Source organism: Myotis davidii, unplaced genomic scaffold (genome assembly GCF_000327345.1).
Source record: "Myotis davidii unplaced genomic scaffold, ASM32734v1 scaffold726, whole genome shotgun sequence".
Classification (NCBI taxonomy): Eukaryota; Metazoa; Chordata; class Mammalia; order Chiroptera; family Vespertilionidae; genus Myotis; species Myotis davidii.
This window is the reverse complement of record NW_006297808.1, coordinates 2631696-2643773: the sequence shown is the minus strand read 5'-3', so window position 1 is coordinate 2643773 and position 12078 is coordinate 2631696. Positions and strand designations below refer to the sequence as shown.

Genomic DNA, 12078 nt, shown 5'->3' with positions numbered 1-12078 from the left:
TAAAATTCAACATTGAACCCCATTTTAAAAAACGCCTGCTTATGCATCTAGAACTTTCCTGAATCTATGTTTTTTCCCTTGTCTGTGTTCTGTAGGCCCTGAGAATTGGGACTAAGTGCTAAAATTGCTCTGTAGGCTGTGATAAATCTTGACTTTATTTCCTGCCATATATGTAAGATTTTCAATGTCTAAGCTTGGGTTAATTTTCCATTTGGAGCTATATCAAGAGCCTTAGGCTCTAAGGATTTGAAGATGGAGAGGTTCAGGGGAGTGCTATATTGGTCAAAAATGCCTAAGGCTTCAAATAGCAGAAATCTGCTTAGAAAATAGACATTTAACTAATATATCAATAAGACTGGAATTAGGTGGTTCGAGGATAGGTATAGTGGTTCAACAACATCAGCAAGGACCCAGGTTCTTTTTGTCTGTCTGCTAGGCCAACCTCGGTGGGTTGGCTTTCTTCCTTGTCCTTGTTGCCTCATGGTCTCAAGATGGCTGCTATAGCTCTAAGTGTCAAACATCCATATTCAAAGCAGAAAGAAGGGACAGGCCCCATTCACTATTTCTCTTTGAATCAAAAAACAAAATTCTTCCCAGAACGTCCCCCAGCCATTTCCTAGTATGTTTAGGCAGAACTAAGTCACATGCCCATTTCTAAGTCAACGGACAGCAAAAGAAATAAGTAACCAGCTGGTGCAATGACACACATGGCCCTGCTGAGCCATGGAGTGCCAGGGTGCCTCTGCGGCTGGCTCCTTTCTCCTTTTACAGAGTCCCAGCTCTGCTCTGGTCATTCCTTTATCCTCTTGCCCAAGGCAGGCTCATTGTTCACATAAGAATTACAGAGTTTAGTATTGAGAACTCTTCGAACAGAAACTGCAATTTCAGAGTGTTCTGAGTTCTTTTACGTTGTATTCTTAGGGTTTCTAAGGAAACGAGCCGCGGTTTGCCGACCACTGGGCTAGCACATTGCTCCACCCAGGCCCTACTTGCCCTCAACATCTTGTCACACACTGCCTATACTGTCTTATTTTTTTTTTGGTTCAAATTTCCCAAAAGGAGAGTCTGACTGGTCTAACTAGGTTTTTTTATATTTTTGAGCCAGGTGACTTCAAAAGTCCTTGGCCAGTTTATCATGGATCCTGGTCCAGTGACCTTGTATGTCTGTGCAGGGAGGGGAAAGAGGCAGGGTCATGTGATACAACACAACCACCTGGCAGTGAGGGCTGAATGAGGCAGCTCCCCACAAAAGGGGTTGTGAGGTAGGACAGGTGCAGTGGAGTGGAGCAACAACATAAGTTTAGGGTACTCTACCAAGAGAGAGACCACATGGGAGAAGACTAAAGAGGGCATGAAACACATTTGGACATTTCAGTAGATGGTACATGGAGAAAAGTGGCAGACAGTACCTGACCTATGGCCACAGTCCAAACATCATGGTCAAATGCAGCCATCTGGTCACTCCAGTTGAGACCCAGTCATGCGGGAGCAGAAATAAACTGCCTCACAGGATTGACAGCATAATCAGGTTCTTGAATCTGCCATGACTCAAGAATCTCCCCGAATTCCCACAGCAGAAATTCCAGTGACTCCTTGGAGAAAACTGGATATCTCTCGGGAATGTGGCTTTAATAGGGATTGGAAGTGGTCAGTACCTACTGGATTCTCTCTCTCATGAGCCATTTTGTGGCTTTGACACGCTGAAGAAGGGATTGTGGAAGCAGGACTATTTCAATATGGCCATAAACAGAGGCAGAAAGTGGATTGGCTATTCCAGCAAATGGGATTTAAAATCCTGCAATGGGAAAAGTAGAACTTTCAAGAGCATAGGTAATGGGCAGACCGGGATTCGAATCCTTGTTCTTCTACGTATTAGCTGCATGAAAGTCAAGTTATTTAACTTCTCTAAGTCTTATGTTCTTTATCTGTAACATGAGGATAGAAACATCCTATTTCATAGGATGATTAAATGAGATACTGTAGGCCCTGATCAGGTAGCTCAGTTGGTTAGAACATCATCCCCATACATCCAGGTTGCAGGTTCGATCCCCGGTGAGGGCACAGACAAGAATCAACAAATGAATGCATCAATAAGTGAAACAACAAATCATTGTTTCTCTCTCCCTCCAAACCAATAGATGACTTTTTAAAAATAAATAAATGAGATACTGCATGTGCAGCACTTGGCACAGCTGGCATTAAAGGTGTTAGTCACTGCAATTGTGCCTTATACACTCAGTGAGTGGGGTTAGAACCCCAGCAAGAACAGTCTGCTTGTCTCTGAACATCAGAAGAGGCTGCCCTGGCTGTTCTGGACAGGAAGTCTCCTGGTGTCCTCTGTAGTAGGGAGTAGGGGGTAGATCTGGTTTCTTGAGCAATTTCCTAGAAGCCTTTGGAGCTGCTTTGGCCAATTCTCTAGGAGTGTGGAGCTCACAGTCACCTGACCCTCCAGTCCCTTCCTCCTTCAATAGCCTTCACTTCATTATCCATTCAATCTCCTATGCCTGTTTCCATGATTTCTTAGTCACTTTGGTCTTGGCATAGTCATTAGAAGAGTGACCTGAGAGGGTGTTCTGGAGACTCCCTGCAAATGACACTCCATCTAAAAACTTCCAAGACCGGAGCACAAAACCCGGCGACTAGCTGTCCTCCTGCCCGTGAACGTGTAAGCCTTGCTAAGGAGATGCAGAGGCAGCTGGCAAGGACTCTCCCTTTCGTTCTCTTCTTAATGCTCAATGGTGGGCTCACAGCTTCACCAGGTTCAACGTCCCGCCGCCTAGCAGCAGCCTTGGGTCCCTAGGAAATGCAGTTTTCACAGGCAGTGCCAGCACTGGAAGCAGCTCTGATATCCCACCAAGAACATTCTAACTTACTAGCTGTTAAAGAAAGGTGATGAGCCCTGCTGGTGTTTCTCAGTGGTTAGACCATTGGCCAACGTCCTGAAAGGTCAAGGGTTCCATTCTCGGTGAAGGGCATGTACCTGGGTTGTGGGTTCACTCTCCGCCCCAAGTTGTGGCACGTGCGGGAGGCAACTAGTCATTGTGTCTCTCACATTGATGTTTCTCTCTCTCTCACATTCCCTCCCTTCCACTCTCCCTGAAAAGCAATAGAAAAAATATCCTCAGGTGAGGATTAACAACAACAAAGAAAAGTAGAAGAGAGCTCTAAGGCTCTATAAGACCTTAGATGTATACACAGAATGTCCCCCCACACTCTTTTTTCTTTCCCCAGGGGAGGCAGAGATTTTGCAACAACAAAAGGCAGGAAGCCCTTTCTGTGTTTTGTGCTGGGGACCCAGAACTTTGCTATACATCAAAGGGGTGATGCACTCTCACTGGGGATGGGAGTGGCCCAGGAGGACATTCACTACAGCCATTAACATCTGTTCTCATTGCCTCCACGAACTTCTCAGTTGCTGCTAACTATAGACACAATTCACGTACTCCATGCCAGGTGAATACCTACTAGGTGCTAAGCTAGGCACTGTGAATATGGAGATGCTTCAGACCTTGCCCTTAAGAGCTCCAAGTTCATGCCGAAAGTGGTCCCTAAGCCAGCCATACTTAGCCCGGACACTCTGATGGACAGCTCTGCAACAATACTGATTTCTTGCTTGTTTCCTGCCCGCCCCGCAAGGTCATTCCCAGGATTAGCACAATGCATGGTGGGTAGCAACAGCTCTCAGGCAGAGCTGAGGCAATGGGGACAAAGCATCTGCCACCTCGGGGATATCGGGGCTAAGCAGACTGGCCTGCCTGGGGGCGGCGTCAGGTGGGGAGGTGGTAATCCCAGTGAGATCACCTTCCTACTGTATGATGTGGAGGAGACCAACCAACAGTCATCCCAGAGAAGGCGGCTCCAACTTCAGTCAAAGGTAAACGCACCTGCATCCATGACTGCCCTGAACCACGATCCACCAGCTTCCTGAGTCTCTCCATGTCTCTCAGAGGTGCCAGGAAGAACATAAAGATGAGATGTGTTTTTTCTCTGTCAAAGAGCTTGAAGTCTGTTGGAGAAGAAAAAGGCTTTTGATTATAAAGGTATGAAGGACTGGGACGTTGCGTTGAGTGCTGAGTGGGTTTTACAGGCAGTGAACGCTCATAGATGTACAGAGCAGAAACCCAGCCCAGGCCTGCAGGGTCCCTGGAAGGCTTCAGGGAAGAAGTGGGCTTTGGGCAGGCTTGGAGGATGGGCAGGATTCAGGGGGAAGGGCTGCATTTCAGGGGGAGTGTGGTGTGGGCAACGACCCCGGGTGCTTAGGACATAGGCCCCTCTTCATTACCTGTGCTCCCCCTGCTCCTGCAGTAATCACAAGAGGAGAAAGCCAGAGGCTGCTGGCTCCTTGCACAGAAGTTTCTCGGAAACGGGGGTGGGGGGGCCTGTGACACTCTCATTTCCTATGGTGTCATCACAGTGTGAAGCCAGGGTCAAGGCTGTGCTGTCAACACAAACCTCAGCCTTCCGGCCAGAGTAGAACTGTGGGGTCCTCCTGGGAGGACTGCTTCTCTTCAGAGGCCAGGATCTGGGGACTTAATGCTGATAAAGACATCATCTTGGGAAACCAGACTCTCAGCCCAAACCTGGCTCTGCTGGCACAATGCACGTGGCCAAACATTTGGACAGAATCCTGGCAGAATATCAAAGAACTCATGGAGCAGAGAAAATCTTTGAATATTATGAATAGAGAAAATTTCCATTCATCTCCTCATTCACACTGGAGATACCCTATGAATAGCAGCAGTGCGGGAAAATCCTCAGAGGGAGAGAGCAGCTGTCAGGGAGGATAAAATCATAGGGCCAGGCTCTCGTTCAGATGGAGCAGAGCCCACGTCAGAGCTCAACCTTTAGCGTCTCAGACAGGAGAAAACTCCTCAGTGAGTGGAGTGACGCACTGAGAAAGCACAAACCCCACCCACGAGCACATTAGCCATTCCGGGGCTAAATCTTTCAAATGTAATGAATTGGGGGTGGTGATCATTTGAGGAGAAATCAGCCCTTATTCATCACCGGAAGATTATGACTGCAGAGAGGGGTTATGAATGATGGAGCTCATGAAACACAGACCACGCAGGGCCCAAAGAAGACTGCGGGAGGGGCCTCATAAGAGAAAACACGATGAAAGGGCAAATCTAGTACTTGTATTTTTAGTACCAGACCTGACAGACAGACTTTGGCTATAGGGAAAGCAGGCATCCTGAGGGAGAGAGCTTGTTCAGGTGACACGGATGTGCACCTATAACCCTTGGGGTCCACATGCGGGGGTACTAATCTGTGCATGAGAAGAATTGGGCGCTGCAACTCTTGGCCATTTCCTCTCCATGGGGCTACAATGCCTCTCTTTCTTCTTCTTTCTTCAGTAAAGTCTTGGCCTGTGTCTTCACATGTGCGTAATCTCTTACTGGTGGTGTCAGGGGGGCAGGGGACCACCTGCCCATCAACAGGCCGGTGACTACCTTACATGTTTGACCGCTGGCAAGCATGCCGCAGGGGATGCTGCTGTGACTGGCTGGTCCAATCAGTTATTCATTCATTCAGCAAGTACCTTTTAGGTACCTGCTCTGATCTCTACCTGGCACTATTATCTCTGCTGAAGAACTAGGACAGGGAAGGAGGTCTCAGCAGCAAATGGCTTGGCAACTTCGGGGAAAAGAGAGGGGAATCAGGAAAACAGTAGCACCTCTGGGACTGTCGGAGTGTCTGTGTCCCCAGGTTTCAGGTTGGAGGGGGTTAGGAGAGAGCACTGGGGAGGGAAGGAGAAAGAACTCTGATCTGACGGTCTTTCACGTGTCAGGCCAGAGTAGGATTTCTCAGCGCAATCCTGCAAGCCTGGCACCCTTTACCTCCCTTTGTAAGTAAGGAAGGTAAGGCACAGGCACAGCCAGCAAGGGGCAGAGCTTTCCTTGAAGCTGGATCTGTTCACTCCAAACCCCGCTGTTTCTCAACAATCACAAGGGAGAGACCTGGTCCCGTAGCACCACTGTTCCCCAGGTATGTTTCCAGAGACTCCGGGGACAACAGGAGGCACGTGGTGAACTGGGGAGGAACTGGCTTTTGAAGACTCTACTTCAAGGAATTGGGAAAGGCACACTCATTCACTCCTCCATCCATTTACTAAATCTCTGTTGAGCCCTACGGAGTGCCAGGCACTGTGCTCTGGTGCTGGGAATGTGAGTGAATTAGCCTGCAGGGTCCCTGCCCTCATGGAACTTCCGTTCTAGAGGCCGTCATCCCACATGCTATGCTATGGGCAGCCCCTGCCCTTCTGCCTTTCTCTCAGGTGCTCATCTTTTCATCACAGTAACAGCCTGCTGACCTGGTCACACAGGGGGGCCTGACTGTTAGGCACTGGGAGAGCTGAAGTCTATTCTACATGCTCACACATGCTACGCACAGAGGAGAATCACATAAGCCAGATCCACAGGGCTGAGAGTGACTTCTGGGAGGAAGATGTCAGCTAAGACCTGGAAGAATAAGTTCCAGCCTGGTGTGTGCTGAGAAGCACCTTCCAGAGAGAAACACGCTAGAAGGTGTGCTAGTGACGGAGCAGAGTGAGAGGGGCTGGAAGACGGCCAGTGCCGTGTTTGTGAGGAGCACAGAATATGGGGTGGAGGGAGGAGAAGAGCGACCCAGCCAACAAGGGCCCTTAGGCTGGACCCTAAGAACAATGACCGTGAAAAATGTTGGGTTTGGGAGATGACCTGATCAGGTTTGTAGTTTATCCCCTCATTCAGAAGCCCAAGGCTGCAACAGTGAGGAGACAGCTGTTCAAGGATCTGTTAAATTGGTGCAGATGTGGTTATAGAGAGAATGTGAGTTCCGTCTTTTTTTTTCCTCATGAACCAGGGTTTCCAAGAGATGCAGTGAACAGAATTACTATAGGTGGCCTCAGGGGAGCTGAAGGAGACTTCATGGTTCCCCAGAAATTTTCGGATAGATATGCATGAGCAAACATCCCCCTCTTGTGGCCTAAAGAGGTATTGCTATTGTGTTCACAAACATGCCTGTAGGAACCTTGCTTCTCACTGTGAGAGCCAGTGAGAAAGAAGTTGGGCCTGTGGGACCAGGGGGTGCCCACCTCTTTTTTTTTTTTTAAATAAATCTGAAATATATATGCGTTAGGAAGACATTCAATGTTACCAGTGATTCTGGAATAGGTGATTACATTTTTTTTTTCATCCATATTTTTAAAGTTTCTGTTATGGACATGGATTACTTTTGTTAAAAAAAAGAGAGAGAGAAAATGTATCACGTACAAACCTGGTTGGTTACAAAGCCACAAAGAGAGGGTCTGTTTTGGGGGACTTCCTGAAGGATGCCTGACCCACTCTCTCTAGGCATGTCCTTCATTCCCCTTCAGCTCACACACACCCCAGCCTCTCCTGCCCATGGGCTTGGTGGTCCCTTTCTATCATATGTTCACCTTTCACTCATAAAGGCAACACCTTCCTGACCTGGTCACACCGGTGGGCCTACAGGCAGGTTCTGGGAGACCTGGAAGTCCATTCTGCTCTTGAGGGTTCTATCCTTTGCGGCTCAGATGCTGAACCAGGGCCGGGTCTGCCACGTGTGCTGCATCTATGGGGTCTTTGCCTGGACAACTTCTCTGATTTTGAACAAGGGGCTCACCTGGCTTGCAGGTTTGGTCACTCTCGTCACCCTCACAGATTTTGTTTCTCCTGCTTGCAACTCTTCAAACTCTTCTCATGGGTGGGCAAGCTGCTTGACTTCCCCTCTGGAAGGTTCCCTGATGCTGGTCTAAGGTACTGGAACATTCTGAGCGGTATTCCAGCACTGGTGCCTGCAAAGTTTCACTGAGTCTGCATGAGCTACCGATGGGGTCTTCTTTCAGCAAGTTCCTGATCTGAGCTGAACTCCTTGTCCTCAGTCCTTAGGTCACAACTGAAAGTATACAAAGTGCAAAGTAAAAAGCTATTGAAATAAAATCCATGCCTATCACAGGGGATCGATTACATAAATAATGGCATGTGATATAGCAATAAAAATGAGGTTGTAAAATAATAAATGATCCTACATTTTTAAAAAAGGTTATAAATACTATACATATAGTAAGATTATAAGTTGCTTTCATTTACTTTTTTTAAAAAAAATATTTTTATTGATTTCAAAGAGAAAGGGGGAGGGGGAGAGAGATAGAAACATCAATGATGAGAGAGCATCATTGATTGGCTGCCTTCTGCATGCCCTGGGGATCGAGTCCAAAAGCCAGGCATATGCCCTGACCAGGAATTGAACCATGACCTCCCGGTTCATGGAGCCACACCGGATGGGCTACTTTCAGTTTCTTTTTAGCTGTATTTGTATTTCCTATAATGAACACGTATTACTTTTATAAGAAAATGTCTCAAATTAATATTTTACAAACTTGGGGAGTGGATGAGGAAAAAGCAGGGGACCAAAATGGTAGTGGGGTGACAGGAGGGGAAATCTGAGAAGTAGGGAAGAGTAAGTTGAGCTCTGGCCACACAGGAAGAGGGTGTTACTAAGGAAGGGAGCCAAAAACGTTGCTCCAAGGGGCCAAGGTTAGTGACCTCCAAAGAGTGAAGTCCTGGGGTACCCCCTGGAGGGTGGCAGAGGATGGAGGCTTGAGGTAACTGCAGAACAGGTAAAAAGGAAGGGGCCCGGGCAGAGGGAAGAAAGCAGGATGTGAAGGTATGGTCCTGTGGTGGACAAAGAACTCATACACATCTTAAACAATAATTTAAAAATAATTTTATATGTAAGCACTTTGTAGTTTACATTTCTCATTTACTTTCTCCTCTATTATTTTATTGGATGCCTGCAGATAAGGAAACAGAGGTTCAGAGAAGTGAAAGGACTTGCCCAAGATCACATAGGATACCGTGGAGCCAGGACCTGAATCCAGTTGGTTCCAGTGTTCATTTTGCTGGGCTACGATACTCAGCTTTCCTTCCTGAGCATGGGCAGTGAAGGTGAATAAAGGCCAAGGGGGATATTACAATTAACTACTGGTAGTGATCGAACACTGACTGATTAGAACAGATGCTGGTCTCATCTGTAGATCCAGAGGCAGGGGCTGGAGTCCTCTTATAGGACCCGGCGATAAGCATTAGATGCTGGACCTTAGAGAGGTCCTGAGGGTTGGGGGAAGGGGGCAGGAGCAGGAGGGGAGTAACTAGAGTGGCCAAGGTGGCTATTAGGGGACACAGCAGAAACCTGATTAACATTAGTCTAGAAGCATTTCAATACTTTAACAACCCATCCCTCCATTCTGGTGGGAACCAGATAAGTGTCATCCTTGCCTCTGGCCTCCCCTAGTTTTGTGTCCCAGAGATCCCAACAGGGACAGGAGACAAGAGACTGTAGAAGCTGTTAAACATGTCGCTTATTTCAGTGGGGAGCTGAAACAGGACACAGAACAAGAAGAGGCTGAGGTTCTCCCTGATGTAGGAATCCACGGGCACCTACAAATTTGTGAAGTCAACTCTTGGTTCCTTGTGCTCATGCAGAGATCAGTGGACACTACTAACCTACAGCAGCAGCCTCCTAGTGGTGCTTCTAGGCTTTGCAATGAGTGTGTATTGTCCTGTAACGAAGGAGTGCTAAGTTCTGAGAACTTACAGCAAAGAAACAGTGACCTACCCACTCCTCTCGGAAGGAGACACAGGAGTGTGCCCGCCCCTCCACCCTGCCTGCTCCCCTGGGGCCGTGGTCAGCAAACCGCGGCTCCAGAGCCACATGCGGCTCTTTGGCCCCTTGAGTGTGGCTCTTCCACAAAATACCACGTGCGGGCGCGAGGTACAATGTGATTGAAACTTCGTGGCCCACGCGCAAAGGCCAGCTTAGGAGTACTCTAATTAAGTTAATAACAATGTACCTACCTATATAGTTTAAGTTTAAAAAATGTGGCTCTCAAAAGAAATTTCAATCGTTGTACTATTGATATTTGGCTCTGTTGACTAATGCGTTTGCCGACCACTGCCCCAGGGTGAGGTGGATGCCTCATCGGGTCTATTCTCCTGCTTCCCGACCCCCTTGCCTTTCCCTGAAGCAGAGCCCCCTCCATACACCCCACTGGGTGGCTTGATCTCCTAGGTTCCCTTCAAATTGAATACAGGCCTCATGTAGGGAAGAAGAAAAGATAAAGTTATTGTAAATAAAGCTCTCTGTGAGCTACACCATTGAGTGTGATTTGGCTAAAAAGCAATCACACCAGAATTCAAAACAGCCCACTGCTGTAAACTCCTCAGGAATGAAGGACACGGCTGTGGCTGGGGCACCTGTGAATGACTGAGACTCGGCTTTCCGTTCCCTTTGCTGTGCTCCAACTACCTGAGTAGCTCTGAGTTCTGGACTGAAGGCCTCACACTAGTTTGATGATCACACTCAGCTCTCAGCACAGACCTAAAGCTGTGATGCTCTGTCCTGCTTTCCAACACAGGCGGGCCCAGGAAAAAGAAACACCTTGCTCTCTTTTCCCGGGGTGCTGCCTCTTACCACTGGCTTGGAGGGACTGGTGCTCCCAAGACTCAATTGGCTGAAGCTGGTCGTGGGAGGGGATTCTTGTGCAGATGGTGGAGGTGCTATCTTCTCCCGAAAACGTCCTGTCAATTAAGAAAATTGGGCGCTCTGAAAGAAATAGAGAGAATTACTTGCTCTTGTTAGACATTTCCCCTAGTGCAGTGGTCGGCAAACTCATTAGTCAACAGAGCCAAATATCAATAGTACAATGATTGAAATTTCTTTTGAGAGCCAAATTTTTTAAACTGTATAGGTAGGTACATTGTTATTAACTTAATTAGGGCACTCCTAAGGCTTAGGAAGAGCCACACTCAAGGGGCCAAAGAGCCCCATGTGGCCTGCGAGCCACAGTTTGCCGACCATGGCCCTAGTGTATTTCTTCAAAAATTATTTCCTGGTTACAAAGCAACATGTGTTCATTGCAAAAAATAATTGTTACATATTTAACATGAAATGTTTAAAGAGAAAGTCCTTTATAATCCTATTTCCCAAGATACTGTAAATTTTTTAAAATTAATTTTATTTAAATTTTCCCCCCAGTTTTATTGAGATATGGAATTAAAAGTTATATATATTTAAGATGTACAGGTTGATTATTTCAAATTAAATTTTGATTCATTTTGGTAAAAATAGTTATTTTGAAAATTAAATAAGTTTGATTTATATTAAAGTAAATATAATTTGGATCTATTGATATGATCATATTTCCTGAATTTTCCCTTAAATGTCCTACTTTCAAATATTCTGTCTAGTTGTTCTCAACAGATATCAGAACAGCCCAGAAATTCTAATTTTAAAAAATCCAGCCTACTTCTCCCAGGTGGCTTCTGAAACCTGGAAACGGTACCCAAATCCTTTGTTAGTACACTTGTAATTAGTTTTCTTTGCTGAGTAACAAACTCCTCTAAAATTTAGCAACTTAAAACAACTAACATGAATTTTCTGTCTCTGAGGGTGGGAAATCGGGGCGCAGCTGAGCTGGGTGGTTCTAGCTCAGGTCCTTTATGAGGATGAGGCCAAGATGTCTGCTGAGACTGGGAGTGTTTTCACACTTTGGGTTTGTGTCTCCAGAGATAACAAGTTTGCTAAGAACACCACGTGGAAAGATCACACACCTCAGGGTCTCGTGGCTAGTCTTTCAGGAAGAGGGTAACCAGAGGGGGCCCGGAGTCAGAGCCCTTACCTTTCAGTTTCAAGAAGAGGGTGGGTGAGAAGCACCAGGCGTGGGAAGTGCAGCCAGCAACGTGACTCTGTATTGTGGAAGAACATGTATTTTAGTTTCTGTGGAGAATGATTAAAAATTGAGTGGTTTAAATAATGCTTTAAATGAAGCAAACCCAGGTAAGAATGAGAATCAGAATGTCACAGGAAAAAAACAAAAAAAACCCCCAAAACCTCTAGGACAGTGGTTCTCAACCTGTGGGTCGCGACCCCTTTGTCGGTCGAACGATCCTTTCACGGGGTCGCCTAAGACCATCCTGCATATCAGATATTTACATTACGATTCGTAACAGTAGCAACATGACAGTTATGAAGTAGCAACGAAAATAATTTTATGGTTGGGTCACAACATGAGGA

General features: G+C 46.7%; 1 long non-coding RNA gene across 1 annotated transcript; it reads right to left on the bottom strand.

Moving 5' to 3' along the window:
* Positions 1 to 3185: 3185 nt before the first annotated feature.
* LOC107184618 lies at positions 3186 to 11855 on the bottom strand. Its single transcript, XR_001515515.1, has 4 exons — positions 11684 to 11855; positions 10444 to 10608; positions 7627 to 7899; positions 3186 to 4006 (listed from the first exon to the last, which is right to left on the bottom strand). It is a non-coding gene; the product is annotated as an uncharacterized LOC107184618 (long non-coding RNA).
* Between the last annotated feature and the right edge of the window lie 223 nt (positions 11856 to 12078).